Source organism: Cornus florida, unplaced genomic scaffold (assembly GCF_030987335.1).
Source record: "Cornus florida cultivar Cherokee Brave unplaced genomic scaffold, ASM3098733v1 CherokeeBrave_3.0.0_Hap2_Chr01, whole genome shotgun sequence".
Classification (NCBI taxonomy): domain Eukaryota; kingdom Viridiplantae; phylum Streptophyta; class Magnoliopsida; order Cornales; family Cornaceae; genus Cornus; species Cornus florida.
In genome coordinates, this window is record NW_026775571.1 from 21946372 (window position 1) to 21963810 (window position 17439).

Below are 17439 nucleotides of genomic sequence, written 5' to 3' on the forward strand. Positions count from 1 at the left end.
AAATTAAACTAGAGTGATTAGAGAGAGAAAAATATTGGGGCTTTGACTTCACCACAACCTTCATACTATGGTTAACTGTTCAACTCTAGGGATTTAATAAATTATATTTTAAATGAATTGAATGAATTGAGCTCAATAACATTCGTTCAGTTCAGATTTTAAAGAAAGATGTTATATAAAATTCAGTTAACTATAGCCTATCTACGGTTAGCATGGACTATCCACCTACCTACTCTAACTATTTTAACTACTTTATAAACAATCCATCTTTCCTAAGCATAGACTATGAAATATTCTTTTATAAAAAACATTGGAACATCATTACATGACCTCTATTCTTATGTCCGGTAGGGCTCCGCCAGATACGGTCCAATAAGAATAGGTTAAGAATAGAAAACAAACAATTATATCTAAGACAATGTAATAACAATTTGAAAACTATTTAAAGCATTAAATCCAATTGAGTTGTCTCAATTGCTCATAGTCATGTAATAAAAAACATAATATATATTAAAATATCCCAGAGTTAAGAACAATCAAACCATAGTACTAGATTGGGTTACATCAGTGCCCTAAGAGAGGAATTAGGTACTCATGACAATGCCGAATATCATTTGTGTTGTAGTCATCTCCATCGTCACGGACGGCACTTCTCTTCTCAGGATCTTCACTTTCTAAGGTTATGGAAACCCTAAAAGCTACCACCACAATATCAGCCTTAAAAATAATACGAGAAAAAGGGGACTTCTTCTATCAAGGCCTATGCCTTCTTTTATAGAAGAAAATAAAGGTCTAGTAGGCTTTTAAGTCTTCTGGCCCATCTGGAATGAGATACGACTTGTAAAAAGAATAATCTCGTAACTTAAATCTGATCTGTCATAGAAGGCTTGGGCTTTAGAAAGTAGAGCTCGACCTTTGAGGTTCAGGCTCGAGCTTTGGGATCAAGGCTAGAGCTTTACTGAGTTGTTGCTCGAGCTTCATGGAATGGTGCTCGATCTTCACTTTGACATTTAGCCAAATTTCTTCAACTATTTTCTAAAACATCTTTTCATTCAACACTTGGTATATTTTGGGGTTCATCTATTTTAACATTGCTTGATCCAAGCTTCACGGGCTCGAGCACTAGGTACCAGGCTCGAGCTTTAGGTACTCAAGGCTTGAGCTTTGGTTAATGGTGCCGATCCTTAGGGCTTGGCACGAGACCCTGAGAGCTTGGTTCTTTCATTAAATCAACTCTTCAAATTCCGATGCCTTGTGCTCAAGCTTTAGGGTCAAGGCTCGAGCACCCTGAGGTTATGCTCGAGCACCAATGAGTAAGGCTCGAGCTCTGGAGGTGCAAAGCTCGAACTTCAATGCCTTGTTGATTTTTCTTATTTTTCTTGCACGGCACGAGCCTCTACACTTGGGCTCAACCTTTGGATCTTGAATTCTTCCAAACTTCACCATTTAAGCTCTCGGCTTGTTCTGAATGACCGGCAATGACTCTGTAAACTTCGATATCAGTCTTTTCATTATAAAGTCCCGATTTTAACCGTTTCTCTGGGAAAGAACCTATAAACACATATTAAACATAAATCAGTCTAACAATGGATAGAAGTATCATTTTAGGCCTTAACATACATATATTTAGAGGCTCGAATATACAATATTCTGCATTCATCACACCCCCAAACTTATATATTGCTAGTCACTTAGCAATACAGAACTAAAAAGCCGCTTTCATGGGAATCATGGTTGCATTTAGCTTATGCAACAAGCCTTTAAACCCCTAGGTTACCCCTAGTGGACGAGTTGTATTCTCGTGAGGTTTCCAGTAATGGTACCCATAAACATCTTAAAGCAGTGCCTTAATTACACGATAAGTTCATTCAAGCCTATTTTCAAATCATAATATCCCTGCTGCTCATTAATCAGTCAAATAGAATAAGTACAACCAATCATGTAATCAGAAAAACTTTCAACTTCCAATTTCAATTTAGCAGCCATGGACCCCATATATCAATTTAAGCATTCATTCAACAATCTTAATCTCCAAAAATACTTTTTGAAAGTGATCTTACAATTAAGTGTGTGGCTTTTTGTGACGGCCTAAGTTTAATAAACTCGGTACGTTAGTGATGAACCAAAGATGATCCGATAATGGATCTGAATTGTGGAAGTGAAAGATGTAAAATGGCCTTTAGAGATGTACGTCATCCCTAAGGCACCAAAATGACTCCATATGATGCCACGAAATTCAAATGAGTCAATTATTGAAGCAAGGATTCCAAACCCGAAAAGAAATGAACCAAGGGTAAAATGGTCATTTCAAACTGACATAGACATCAACGTGCACACCATTAGAAAGACAACAAAAAATTAATGAAGTTAGACTCAAGAATCACCTGATTTAGAGTCCGGACGGAAAAGATATGAAAATGGAATGAAATGGTATTCTCTGTTCAGGAGATACCACGACGTTATCTCACTAAAACTGTAATAACTCTTACTATGGTTGGAGTTTTGGTGTGTAGTTAGAACCATTGGAAAGCTAACTTCAAGCTTTTAAGTTTAGACTAGAGAATGACCTAATTTGGTTTACGAATTAAGGAGATATGAGTCTCTGAAGTTGGTATACGAAAGTTGTCTAAGGAAAACTGAAAAGGCAAAACTCTAGGGAGGATCAGCCAACTGACAGCAAGGACTAGCCAGCCAAAATTCAACCATCACCCGGCTGAAGCTCAATCATCAGGCGTCTAAAATGACCTTTTTCACTAGAAAGGCTACTGAAATTGAGCTCGAGGATGTGTCAGCCGGCTAATATTAGTTATCAGTTGGCCGATGCACCTTATGACAGTAAAAATAGCTGCTGTCAAGTGTGTGAGAGGTGCTCGGTCCAACTCTTAAGCTATATATGCATCCCATACGATCTGAAACAAGTATAAAAATATTTCTTAGCCTCACTCAAGCATACATACATGCTAAAGAAAAAGGAAATCTCAAGTCATACTCTAATGCATGAATTTTGCATAAAAATTCATAAATCATCAAAAAATAATTCCAAGTCAAAATGTAAGAGTTTTATGAGATGTGAGCATGCACACAAACATAAAATGGTATGGTAGACGCGCTATAATGGCCTACGGCCTCATTACAATCCCTTTACAAAATTCGACATACTAACCTCTATTTTTCACAGAATGGGCTATAATGACAATACTTGAGTTTTAAAAACATACTTGTAAACCTTAAAGTTAATGGCTCTTGGCCTCATGTTACATATACAAAATAAGTGTCAAAAGTATACTTAGGTACACATTACACATCAAGGAAGCCACATTAGCTTCTAAAATATCACACACCCATGGTATACCAAAATATAACATCAAAAGTAAAGCATGCTAAACATTTGCATGTCAATATACGAAAATGTTCCAAATTGCTCGTAAGCCTCAAGGAAGATGAGTATCCCAGAACTTAGTCTCCTTACCTGTAAAATAACCCAAAGAACTAGGGTGAGTAATCAAGTTACTCGTAGGAAGAAGCATATGCGTATACCCTAAAATTTTAATATCATTGCAAGATCAATATAGACAAATACAATGGATCATTCCACTTAATGTCTATATTCAAGGTGTTCTAAAGGATCATCTTAAGCTAACTTAAATGATTCTATTATAACACAATATCAATATTAATGTACTTAACAACATCAATTTGCTAATAACTAAATTTACAAGTCACAATTAAGCATTGGTTGTCAACTTGGAAATGAGTGCGAAATCAATTAGTGGAAAACTTAGACATCAAATCCCGGATTAAACCAAGACCTAAACGGTTATTTCGGGCATTAACCCACTGGGAATACCACCCTAGTGCGTACTATAAATGGGGAGAACTCATACTTCCCGCACTAGAGCCAAACTCTATCCATGTCAGTTGTAACAATGTCCTAAGAGAATCCAAAATCATAATGAAGTTCAAAACTTAATTACAATAATTAAGGCATATAACCACCTTCCATGCACAATTAATTTGAAACCACACAAACCATGTCTTAGGGTTCCAAGTTTAAAATGGCATACCAAATGACAAGTCCTCATCATGATAGAATGTGCAATACAATACCACCAACTTATCAATTTGAATCATGCCTCAACAATAAGCTTTATATACTAAATCTTAACATTATAGTAATAAGCTTCTAAAATAATTACAAATAGTAATCAACAAGAATATAGAATTATCATCACAATATATATAGTAATTTAAGTCAATAAGAATTGTATGTTACATTAATAATTCTACACAAGGTAAATATATGTCATACATGCTTAAATCAGTAAACCCTAAGTCAAATATAAGGATTTCCTATAATATGCAATACTATAATTCTAAAAGCATGTACACAATATATATTAAACCCCAAAGGATTATAAAACACTAAAAATATAAACATACAACCACCCCTACCTTAATAGAGAATTGAATCTTTATAATCCAAGATAACCAATCTTAAAATGGAAAACTAAACTAGGGTTTGGTGGAGGAGAGTGAGAGAAAACTTCTACTTCCCAAGGTTTTAAGTCTAAGGTTAGTGGAAGGAGGATAAAATGAAGGAGTAAGCCCTTAACCAAGCTTTTCTTCAATGGTGGATGGGTTAGGGTTTTGAGAAAATGAGAGTGAAGAAGATAAAATGAAATGGGGTGAGTGGAAGATTTAGTATTCCTCCACTCACTATGTGATCTTACTCCATAGTCTTCACACACACAAAGTGTAAGACTTAATTATGAGCCTACACTTGTCACCAATCCATGGCTCCTTCCTAGGCTTAATCCTAAGCCTACACTTATCAACCATCTAGGCCAACAAGTGCACCTATCCTAGGCCAACAAGTGGGTGAATCTCCACCCTCCATTTGTCACAAGACTAAGCTTCCAAGTAACTCCATCCCAATGTCAACAAGTGGCTCTATGAGAGTGTAACACTTGTCACACTTTCTAAAAATTGTAAAAAGGTCATTTTCCAAAATATCTTCTAAATTAAAATGCAAAATGGTCCCTAAGATGAAAAATAATTACTTTACATAATTACACTAAAACCCCAAAAATCAAGAATGTTTCCAAGGAAGTATGCATCCATGTCCTTTACGAAAAAAGTAAGCAACTAGCATGTTTTTCTATGAAAATAAAAATACAATTATCTTGGAAATCAAATATTATGGATACATGCAAGGCTAGAAACAAATCCAAGCACATAAAGTGAGGTTATACAAGGATAAATGATAAATAGGAAAAAAATAATATAGGGAAAAGGACCAAAAAAAAAAAGAAATTACCGAAAAAAGAAAGGAAGGAAAATGATCGGGTCATTACAACCTACCCTCCTTAAAAGGATTTTGTCTCCGAAATCAAGTCGTACCTGAAAGAGAGAACAAATTGGGATACCAAGAGCGAACTTCCTATTTGAGCTCCCAGGTAGCGTCCTTAATACAATGATGTCTCCACAAGACCTTAACCAATGGAATGGTCTTGGTCTACAAGACCTGCTCCCGTGAATTAAGAATTTGGAGTGGACCCTCCTCGTTGGTTGCGTCCTCATCAACAACAACATCTATCCACTGTAAAGCATACGATGGATCCGGCTCATACTTTCTTAACATAGATATATGAAAGATGTCGTGAACCCTATCTAGGTCTTGCGGTAATGCCAAATGATAAGCAACTTCACCGACGCGTTCCAAGATCTGAAATGGTCCAATGAACCTAGGACATAACTTGCCCATCTGTTAAAATCTCAGAAGTCCCTTCCGTGGAGAAATCTTGAGAAAGGCATGATCTCCTATTTCAAAAGACAAGGATCTTCTCCTCCTGTCAGTATAACTCTTTTGCTTACTCTGAGCTGTAGCCAACTGCTGCCGAATCAACTTAATCTTCTCTGTAGTCTCAAAGACAATATCGGGACCCAAGGCGACTATATCACCTACCTCAGTCCAACAAACTAAAGATCTATAAGGTCTGCTGTGCAACGCCTTTAAAGGTGCCATGGCAATACTGGTCTGGCAACTATTCTTGTAGGCAAACTCAATCAAGGGTAAATAGTTTTCCTAACTACCCCCAAAATCTAAAATGCAAGCCCGTATCATATCTTCCAATATCTGAATGGTACGCACTGACTGACCATCAGTCTGAGGATGGACTGCCGTACTGAAATAGAGCCCCGTGTCAAGAGCCTCTGAAAACTCTACCAAAAGTGAGACGTGAATCTGCGATCCCTATCCAAAACAATGGATACTGGAACCCCGTGAAGCTTGAAAATCTGTCCCACATACAATCCACTAAGTCTCTTTATGTCATCTGTCAATGACATGGGCAAAAAGTGAGCCGTCTTAGTCAATCTGTCAACAATGACCCAAATGGCATCATTCCCTACCTTGGATCTCAGAAGTCCCATCACGAAATCCATACTGATGTGTTCCCACTTCCATTCTGTCACTGGTAGTGGTTGTAACAAACCTGCTGGTCTCTGATGCTCTGCTTTCACTTGCTGATAAGTAAGGCATTTAGCCATGAATTGAAACATCCCGTTTCATACCTTTCCACCAAAACTGTCTCCGCAAATTATGATACATCTTCGTATCACCAGGATGAACTGTGAGTCGAGAATGGTGAAAATCCTAAAGAACAACGTCATGACAAGACAAAGGAACAAACATCTTCCCTTTATACTTGAGACCACTGTTTGAATGCAAGGTCCAACCCTTTATATTCTCGCCGCCTGAAATCCGAACGTGGATGGACTTCATCTCCCCATCCTCTTATTGTGCCTCAATAACGCTGCTAACTAGAGCTGGTTGAGCCACAAGGCTAAACAAAATAGCCGGTGAAACACCTTCATAAGACTGTAAACCAAAATCTGCAAGCTCTTCTAGCATCTTCCATCTATGAACGAAATGCATCGGCCACCACATTGGCCTTTCCTGGATGATACTGCGTGACTTCCTACTAAATGCATCGGCCACCACATTGGCCTTTCCTGGATGATACTGCAACTAAAAGTCATAGTCCTCCATGAACTCGACCCATCTGTGCGATCTTAAATTCAAATCTTTCTGAGAGAAGAGATATTTGAGACTCTTGTGATCAGAGAAAATCTCGAATTTCTCCCTGTACAAATAATGTCTCCACTATTTCAGGGCAAAGATAACCACTGCCAACTCTAAATTATATGTCGGATAGTTCAACTCGTAAGTCTTTAACTATTAAGACCCATAAGCTACCGCCCATTCAGTCTACATCAGAACACACCCTAAACCTTCTCGCGAAGCATCGCAATAGACCACATAACCCAAACTACGTTCAAGCATGATCGAAACTGGAGTTGATGTCAACCTAACCTTTAACTCCTAAAAAGCAGAATTATAAGCCTCATTTCATATGAACTTGACTCTCTTGTAAGTAAGTCGAGTCATAGGTGCCGCTAGACGAGAAAAATCCCGAACAAATCTCCTGTAGTAGCCGGCTAGGCCAAGAAAGCTCTGAATCTCAAACACTGTCTTCGGACACTCCCAATCCATCATAGACTCAATCTTTAATGGATCTACAATAACACCTCCTCTTGACACAACATGTCTAAGGAACTTCACTTCTGGTTGCCAAAATTCGCATTTTGCGAACTTGGTATACAATCGGTTATCCCTAAGGATTTGTAAAATGGCTTTCAAGTGATACTTGTGCTCTTCCCTTAAAGTTGAGTACACGAGAATGTCATCAATGAACACCAACACAAATCTGTCAAAATAGTCACTAAATACATGGTTCATCAAATCCATGAAAGCCGCTAGAACATTGGTCAAACCAAATGGCATCAACAGAAACTCATAATGGCTATACCGTGTGCGAAAAGCGGTCTTGGATATATCCTCATCCTTAACCCGTAACTGATAGTAACTCGATCTCAAATCAATCTTTGAAAAGCATGTCACTCCCTTTAACTAATCAAACAAGTCATCAATCCTAGGCAAAAGATACCTATTCTTGATCGTAGTGTGATTCCACTTGCGATAACCGATGCAAAGTCTTAAAGACCCATCCTTCTTCTTCGCAAAAAGAATCGGTGCTCCCCATGGTGAAGCACTCGGACGAATAAAGCCCTTAGCTTTCAAATCATCCAACTGATCTTTCAGCTCATCAAGCTCTACCGGTGCCATATGGTATAGTGCCATAGAGGTGTGCGCTATACCGGGAATGACATCAACTTCCCTTAAAGGAGGTAACTCTGTTAGTTCCTCTGGAAAGACATCAACAAAATTCTCAACAATTACAGGAAGAACACGGCCCAAACTCATATCCTCGTCAATTAGCAAACTAGCCAAATAGGATTTGTGGCGACTCTAGTCACTAATTCTAAAAACCATCGCCGGGTGGGAATCGCTCTGATCTCCCACAAAATTGAAACAATCTCCCTTGGGAGTGCAAATGGACACCCTCCCACAGAAGCAATCAATCGTAGCCCAAAAGAATGATAACCAATCCATCCTGAGAATGACGTCCAAACCCGTCATGTCGAGAATAACAAAATCGAACTCTAAGGTCCACCCAGCTATCTCAATAGCATAACCCTGAGAAACACGATCCAAAAATACTGAACCCCCAACTGGCGTGTCAACATAGAGAAAACTATCTTAAAGTGTGACTTCTAGACCCAATGAATGTGCAAATGATACAGAAATAAAAGAATGTGATGCACCCATGTCAACAAGAACTCATGCCCAAAAACTTAAAACTAGAAAGATACTTCGAACTGAAGAGGTCCCTGCGGAAGCATCTGCCTGTGGAAGAGCGTAGGCTTATCCCTAAACCCCTGAGCCCTGCTATGAACTGCCATGATAGCCTGACTAATGTGTAGAAGCAGTAGGCGTAGAGCCCTTGGCTCGATAAGTGCCAACTAGCGCCACTAGCTATGGTACTTGAGGAACTCTCAAACCAGACTGAACCACTGCAGACTGTGTCGGTACAACATGTGAATCTGTGCCGCTACGTGACGTATTCAACAACTTTAGACAATCCTTCTTGAGATGACTTGGTTGCCTGCAATAAAAATAAGCTCCCTGTCCTGCTCTCGTAGAATCTGATGTCTGACTGGCCTGTGGTCGAAGCTATGGGCAACGAGGCTTGATGTACCTCGGCTGCTGACAATATTGACAAACTACACCTCGAGCTGATGCCGAAGATACGGGAACTGTGGGTGTAGAACGAATTTGCTATGGTGTCCCTTGTGAATGCGTACCATTCCCTGTTTTAGCCTTCTTCCACTGACTCCCAGAAGATGACAGAGTGTCTCCGTGAGGCTGCTTATGCAAACCCCTGATCCATAACTGATCCCGATCTTCTATCTTAACTAGCATAGTCCTCTAGACCACCTCTCTGTAGGTCCTCAAATCAAGAACTGAGACCCGTGGCCTGATGTCAAGATGTAGTCCATCCTAAAACTTCATTGCCTTGGCCTCATCTGTCACCACCATATTCTTGGCATAACAAGAGAGAGAAGTAAATCATGTTTCATAATTAATAACACTCATAGCACCCTGATAAAGACCTGTGAACTATATCTTCATCTCCTGCCTCATAGCCTTAGGAAAGGAAAGCTCAAAGAACAAATCTCTAAACTCATTCCATGTCATCAACTCAACATTGTGGATATTAGTCGTAGACCTCTACCTAAAATCTGCATCTCCCATGAACATAGAGGCAGTCAAGGAAATCCTCAACTTGTCCGTGGGTGCCACATACTGTCCAACTTGCAAACCATAAGGTCCAACCAAGCCTCTGAGACTAGCGGATCTGAATTCCCCGCACATGGATCAATCTTAACCCTCTGTAGTCGCATGAAGTACTCCATTGCCTCATTGACTATCGGTGCTGGTGTCGATGCCAAAATCTATATCCCTACCACCTGCCAGTGTATCAATTCATGTAGGGATTCAGCAATCCCTTAATTGATTCCCTAAGCCACCCGCTCCTCGTAAGTCGGTACCCACGGCAGATTAACTTTTACACCTCGAACTGGAATCCTAGGCCTCCCCGGACCCCTCGTAAATTCGGTCTCATCCACCTGCTCCTCAATGCCCTGACGTGATGATTGGCCATACATGACAACCATGATGCTAAATGTACGAAAGGGAAGAGGTCAAAAATAACACAAGTTATTATGACGGAACGCAACTCACACTATGAATCCGCGAAACAGGAAGCAACATAAGTATGCGACATATAGTCATGCTAAAGCAATCAAAGAAAGCTCTTTAAGCAGTTAAGCACTTAAGCAAATAAGCATACATGTCAAACAAGGATGCTTTTAAACACATAAGCACATAATCATAGAGACATCTCATAATACTAAGCGTGTTAATAAGAAACACGTAAACATGTTACAACACCAAAACATGTTATCAAAGGCATGTGAATATATCAAAATAGGCCAACAAAAGCATGATATGCACCCAAAATCCATCGTCCTAAGGTATTCAAACCTAGGAGCTCTAATACCACTTGTGACGACCCAAGTTTTATAAACCCGGTACGTCAATACTGAACCAAAGATGATCCGATAACAAATTCGAATTACGGAAATAAAATGTGTAAAATGGTCTCTAGAGATGTACGTCATCCCTAAGGCACCAAATGACTCCCCATGAAGCCACGAAACTCAAATGAGTCAATTACTAAAGCAAGGATTCCAAACCTGAAAAGAAATGAACCAAGGGTAAAATGGTCATTTTAAACTGACATAGGTACCATCGTGTACACCATTAGAAAGATAACAAAAAATTAACAAAGTTAGGCTCAAGAATCACCTGATTCGGAGTCCAGACGGAAAAGATATGAAAATGGAATGAAATGGTATTCTCTGTTAGGAGATACCACGACCCTATCTCACTAAAACTATAATAACTCTCACTACGGTTAAAGTTTTGGTGTGTGGTTGGAATCATTGGAAATATAACTTAAAGCTCTTAAATATAGACATAAGAATGACCTGATTTGGATTAGGAATGAAGGAGATATAACTCTCTGAAGTTGGGGTATAAGAAAGCTATCCATGGAAAACTGAAAAGGGAAAGCTCCAGGGAGGGTTAGCCGACCGATGATAAGGACCAGACGGCCGAAACTCTACCATTAGCCGGCTGAAGCTCAATCATTAGCTCACCAAAATGACCTTTTTCATTAGAAAGGCTACTAAAATTGAGCTCGAGGATATCAGTTATCACCCGGCCAATGCACCTTATAACAGTAAAAATAGCTGCTGTCAAGTGTGTAAAAGGTGCTCGGTCTAGCTCTTAAGCTATATATGCATCCCATATGATCTGAAAAAAGTATAAAAACATTTCTTAGCCTCATTTTAGTATACATAACATGCTGAATCAAGAACAAAGGAGGAAGGTATTTTGGTCAACCGAAACATAATGGCGTTTCATTTCGGTCTACCGAAATAAAGGCTGACAACCAACCTTGAACTATTTTGGTCAACCGAAACACAATCGTGTTTCATTTTATTCGACCGAACTAGCACAGATTCGAATCTGAACGGCTATTTCCTCTCGAGCAGTGTGCACAATAGCTATATTTTTGAATTAGCTGCTGAAACTCTATAAATAGAGTAAGGGGACTTCGGGATTAAGGGTTGCTACCATAGAAAAACATCACATAGCATCTAAAGAGCTTTTGTTCTTGTATTCATATCATACTATCTCATCCCATATCATTCATAGAGTATTAAGCTTCAATCTATTCCTATATATATATTTTAGAGTGAGCTGAAAGTTGTGAGCTAATATTTGCATATCAATCTTTGAGAGATTGATATGCAACAAATCTGATCTTTATTTGTAAGGGCTGGTATGGCCTAAGGAAGAAGAAGCAAGCAAGCTTCAATTTGTAAGGGTTAGTGTGACCCAAAGGAAGACTAAGAGAGGTTGTCTCTTAGCAAAGTAAAGCAAGGAGTTGTTTTATGTAAAAGTTTGTTCTCCACCCGTAAGGAGGTGCCATAGTGGATTAGGAAGTCTTAAAAGGGTCTTAAGCTGAGGAGTGGGAGTTTTCGAACCTCGCTAAAATCACCGTGTGAATGTTTGTAAATCTCTCTTCCCTTATCTCCTTTACAATTATGCTATTAATTTCTTATGCCTATATATTGATTGTTGCATAAATGTTATAAAGTGTGTGTTAGAATTGTAAAATAATCAAAACCAAAAATTGGCCATTATATGCCATAGACTCTATTCACCCCCCCTCTAGAGTAAATACTTAGGCAACACTTTCCATAAGCTTCGCTCTCTTCTTTCTTCATCTCCTATTATGAATCTTCCAAATTAGGCTCTTCCATTGGAGATCATGTGTGAAACATCTGATTATACTATAGGTGTTGTCTTGGGACAACGAGTAGATAAACTTCCTCATGTTATCTACTGTGCGAGTAAAACTCTTTCAGATGCATAATTGAATTATACCGCTACTGAAAAAGAGTTGCCTAAAGTAGTGATCTATTCTGATCATTCTGCTTTGAAACATCTTCTCTCCAAAAAGGAAACCAAACCCCGTTTGATTCGTTGGATCCTTTTGCTTCAAGAGTTTGATTATGAAATCTGGGATAAGAAAGGGTCAGAGAATGTGGTAGCTGACCATCTTTCTAGAATTTGAATTGAGGATACCTCAACTCCATTTCTAGTTTGTGATTTTTGCCTTGGTTTGCCGATATTGTGAATTACCTCGCAATAGGCAAAATTCCTTTGTCTTGGTCAAAGCAGGAAAAAAATCGATTCATCTATTAGATTAAGATGTACTTTTGGGAAGATCCCCATCTCTTTAAGTATTATGCTGACCAAATCATTCCTAGATGTTTTCCTGAGAGTGAGTTTCATAGTATTCTGACCTTCTGTCATAGTTTAGCTTATGGAGGTCATTTCAGTGCAAAGAAAACTGTAGCTAAAATTCTTTAGTGTGGTTTCTTTTGGTCTTCACTATTTCGAGATGTATACTTAGTCTGTAGGTCATGCCTTCGATGTCAGCAGTTAGGATCAATTTCCAGAAGAAACATGATGCCCTTAACTCCGATCTTCGTCATTGAGGTTTTTGATGTATGGGGTATTGATTTCATGGGTCCTTTTGTTCAGTCAAATAAAAATGAATATATTCTTGTGGTTGTTGATTATGTGTCCAAATGGGTTGAAGTAGTGGCTACTAAAACTGTCGATCATGCAGTCATGGTTAAGTTCATTCAAACGAACATTTTTAGTCGGTTTGGTATACCACAGGCTATTATTAGTGATTGGGGTGATCATTTCTGTAAGAGGTATTTAAGTACTTTGGTCCAAAAATACTCCATCACTCATAAAGTAGCTACTCTCTATCATCCCCAAATAAGTGGCTAAGTTGAAATATCCAATCGTGAGATTAAGAGAATTCTTGAAAAAATGGTTAAGACTAAATGATGTTTTGTGGACTTACCGAACAGCTTTTAAGACTCTAATTGGTATGTCACATTACCGTCTCGTCTATGGTAAAGGGTGCCATCTTCCTTTAGAGTTAGAACACAGAGCTTTCTGGCCATAAAAAAGCTTCATTTTGATATGAACTCTGCTGGTTCTAACAGGAAGCTTCAACTAATTGAGCTCGAAGAATTACGTAATGATACTTATGAGAGTGCTAAGGTTTACAAATCAAAGACTAAGGCATTTCATGACAAGTATATCTTGCGTAAGACTTTTGAGCCTAAGAAGAAGGTTTGGTTGTTTAATACACGACTGAAACTTTTTCCTGGAAGCTAAAGTTACGTTGGGAAAGTCTATATATGTTATTTTTGTTACACCTTATGGTGCAATAGAGATACAGGATTGCAAGACTGGACAAATGTCCAAAGTCAATTGACAGAGACTTAAACCCTATATAGAGGTAGTGTACAGAGAGGCACTGTGGAGGCAGTAGATTTTCATGATCCTATTTACTTGGACTAGAGAGGTTAGTTTTCATCGAGTTATCGACGTTAAACTTAGCATGCTGTCGAGTTATCGACGTTAAACTTAGCATTTGTATGTTGTAATGTAGTTTATTTTTATTTTTTGTTTTTCCTTTAATTTTTAGGTTTTAGTTATTTTTATTGTTATTTTATTCCTAGTTTAGTTTAGGTTAGGTTTATTAAGAAAAAAGAAATAAAAAATTGAATAAACAGAAAAATACAAAAAATTGTCTCAAAGCTCGAGCTTTCATTTTAAAGCTTGAGCATCAGCTATCAAAAGCTCGAGCTTGTACATACTAAGCTCGAGCCATTCATCATTGTTAACTTAAGGGTTTTCAATGGCTAAGCTCGAGCCTTAGTCTTAGGGCTCGAGCTCTAGTACTTTAAAATATATTGAAACCTTTGTGCTGAGATTGAAACCCTCGTGCTGAGATTGAAACCCTCGTGCTTTCACTCATTTTTGCCCCTTTTCACTCCCAATCTCTTCGATCTTCTTCAATCCATCATCTTCAGAGTCTAAGGCTTTGATTCTACATCAAAAGGTAAGAAATCATCTCCATTTTCCTTCAATTTATATAGATATATATATATATATATGTATATATTCTCTCTTTCTATATATATATATATATATATATATCATGGTTTTGCCCCAAACTAATGCCCAAATTTCCTAAAACATAGGTTTAATCACCTATTTTCTTATCTAATCCTTGATAATCATCCAAACTTGCAGAAATTCTAGATATAATATAAGATTTGAAGAACACAGGTTTGGGTGTTTTGGAGGTGTTGGGATGAAATTGCTAGAGTTTGGGGTTATTTGGTAAATATATAGAAGTGTAGGGTAGATTTGGAGTTTAGTTTGGACGAATTTGGAGGGTTTTGGAGGAATTTGATTTAGTGTTTACACCCAAGAAGCTCGAGCTCTCATTATTGGGCTCGAGCCTTTGCTTGCAGAAAGCTTAAGCATTAGGAACAACAAGCTCGAGCCTCAACTAGTGGAAAGCTCGAGCCATAGGCTCTTTGACACAATTTTGAGTTTTTAGGGGCAATTGTTGGGAGGAGTTGCTAAGGCGATTGATATTATTATCGAGATGCCTCGATGTCCACGAAAGAGGATTGTTCGGACTCCAGCTATGGCACTGGATGATGCTTGGAGGTATAACACAATTCATCATGAGACAAATTTTATGCTGGAGGATTTTGAGCGGCACAGAGATACATTCTGGGTAGTAGAGGCCTTGTGTGCTCGACAGTTGTCGAGATTTCTGAGGCATCCAGCACAAATTTCCTATGCTCGACTGGTGCATGCATTTTACCGCACTTTGCTTTTACATACGGGTGATGATGGCGAGGACTATTTTACAGCCGCTATCGAGGGAGTAGTGCTGATAGTGGACTGTGTGGCTATAACGAGAGCTATGGGCTGCCACCATAGATGCCCTACCACTCTTTAGGAGCAATTTCCACATATTCCCCTTAGCCTATCTAGAGAGGTGATGGTCAGAGCTCTTGGTCAGGGGGGGCACTCCACCACTTTAGAGACAATACAGAAGTCACAGCTTCCGTGCCAATTTTGGTTTCTAAATACGGTCCTTATAGCTAATGCTCGCCCTATCGGACATAAGGTAGGGCGGTGCATAGTTATGGTGGATGCACACTATGCTACCTATTCTGGCTATTAGGTGTCCATACCCCAGCTGATGTTCTTATAGATACGTGACGATTAGCCGTTAGTATACGCCAAAATAATGTAGTGAATGTGTGGTCCAAGAAAAGCCTTTTATGTCAAATTTAAATTTATAAAAACCACTACCAACACTACTACTAACGTAGCAAGAGTGAGTAGGGATCGTCCCAAGGGATTGAGTTGTTGTACTAGCTTGAGGAATCAAAATTAGGGTTAGTAGGTTGAGTGATCAAAATAGTGGTTGGTTGGTTGGATTAAACTAGATGCAAATTGAATTAAAGTAAGCAATAATGCAATAGAGAGAATAAAAGAAAGAGAGAGATCTTGGGGTTTAGAGATCACCACTAAGCATAGCTTTTCTACACCTTCAATGAATGATTAATGAGGGGAAGAACATGTATTAGAATAAAGTGTGTGTGTGTGGTTGTTCCAACAAGCATGGATGACAAATTAAGCATATATTGTCTAAACAACATGGTGGATAGCACAACATATCAAATTAAGCCATTAATCCTTTCTGTAAGCTCACAATCCAAACACATCAAATGTTAGAGATATATGTTACTTAATTTTCATAAGTGTGGAACATCAACAACAAGCATGGATTGTCCTCCCATTTAACAACTACATCACAACTAAGTTAATGGCATGAAATTAAACTAATTAAACTAAGGGAGAGGCACAATCCATCAAGCAATGAGTATGAACCATCAAATAAACCACAAGAACATGACATTAAGCACTATGCCTTGACAATCTCTAGATCTATATCATCAACACACATAGACATGCATCAATTACACAAGAAGTAGAGACAACCACATGAACATCTATTCTGGCATACATAGACATATGGATAGAATGAAATGATCAATTGGAAGCATTAAACCATATAAATCATTGAAGAAACAAGATCTATATATATAAAAGTGTCAAGACATGAATCACAATACAAATCCCCTTAAAAATACATAAATCAAGAAATAGAAAGCATCCTTAGGTCTAACTTTAGCCCCAAGAGGATGTCTAGCCACTCATGGATGATGTCCTCCAACCCTCAAGGGCAAGTCGTGCATCAAATATTCTCCAATGATTGGATAAGGACAGCTTTCAATGAGCTGGAAATTTGACTTTTTCGCACTAGAGGAAGTTCAATCGATCGAACATTGGACTTGGATCGAATGAACTAGCTGAGATCTATCGAACTGAGGCTGGATCGATCCTCAATGGCAGCGCCTTTTTGGATAAAAACAAATTTGAGATATTTTGAAGATATTTTTGGGAAAAGGACAAAAGTGGTTGGTAGGGTGGTACAACTGGATAAGATCAATCATTTAGATAAGAACAAGAATGTTCGATCGATCGAAGAAGGAAGTTGGATCGATCGAACTTTTGAGATCTTTAAACAAGGACAAACATGGCTTAGATCTATCTTAAAGTGCTGAGATCAATGAAAGTTGGATCGATCGAACTTTTCTTGAGATCGATCGAAGTTGCTGAAATTCCACCATTTGCTTCCTTTTGCTCTACTTTGCTCCTTTATTTGATTAATCCCAGAATTGCTTCAATTATGCTCTTATTTGGCTGAGTTAGCTTATTTTGGGGGTAAGTACCTGAAAATGGAAATAACACGAAATCAATACAAAACGGTAAAATAAAGTCGATAAAGATTGTAGAATACCTAAGCTTAAGGGGTTTAAATACGCACTTTTCAGTGCTCATCACACCCCCAAACTTAAACATTGCTAGTCCCTAGC

The 17439-nt window shown here is 38.5% G+C and overlaps 1 pseudogene; it reads right to left on the reverse strand.

Annotated features, from left to right (window-relative positions):
• The window catches only part of LOC132269895 (major allergen Pru ar 1-like), a 30429-nt pseudogene extending 21044 nt beyond the window's left edge, over nt 1–9385 (reverse strand).
• Between the last annotated feature and the right edge of the window lie 8054 nt (nt 9386–17439).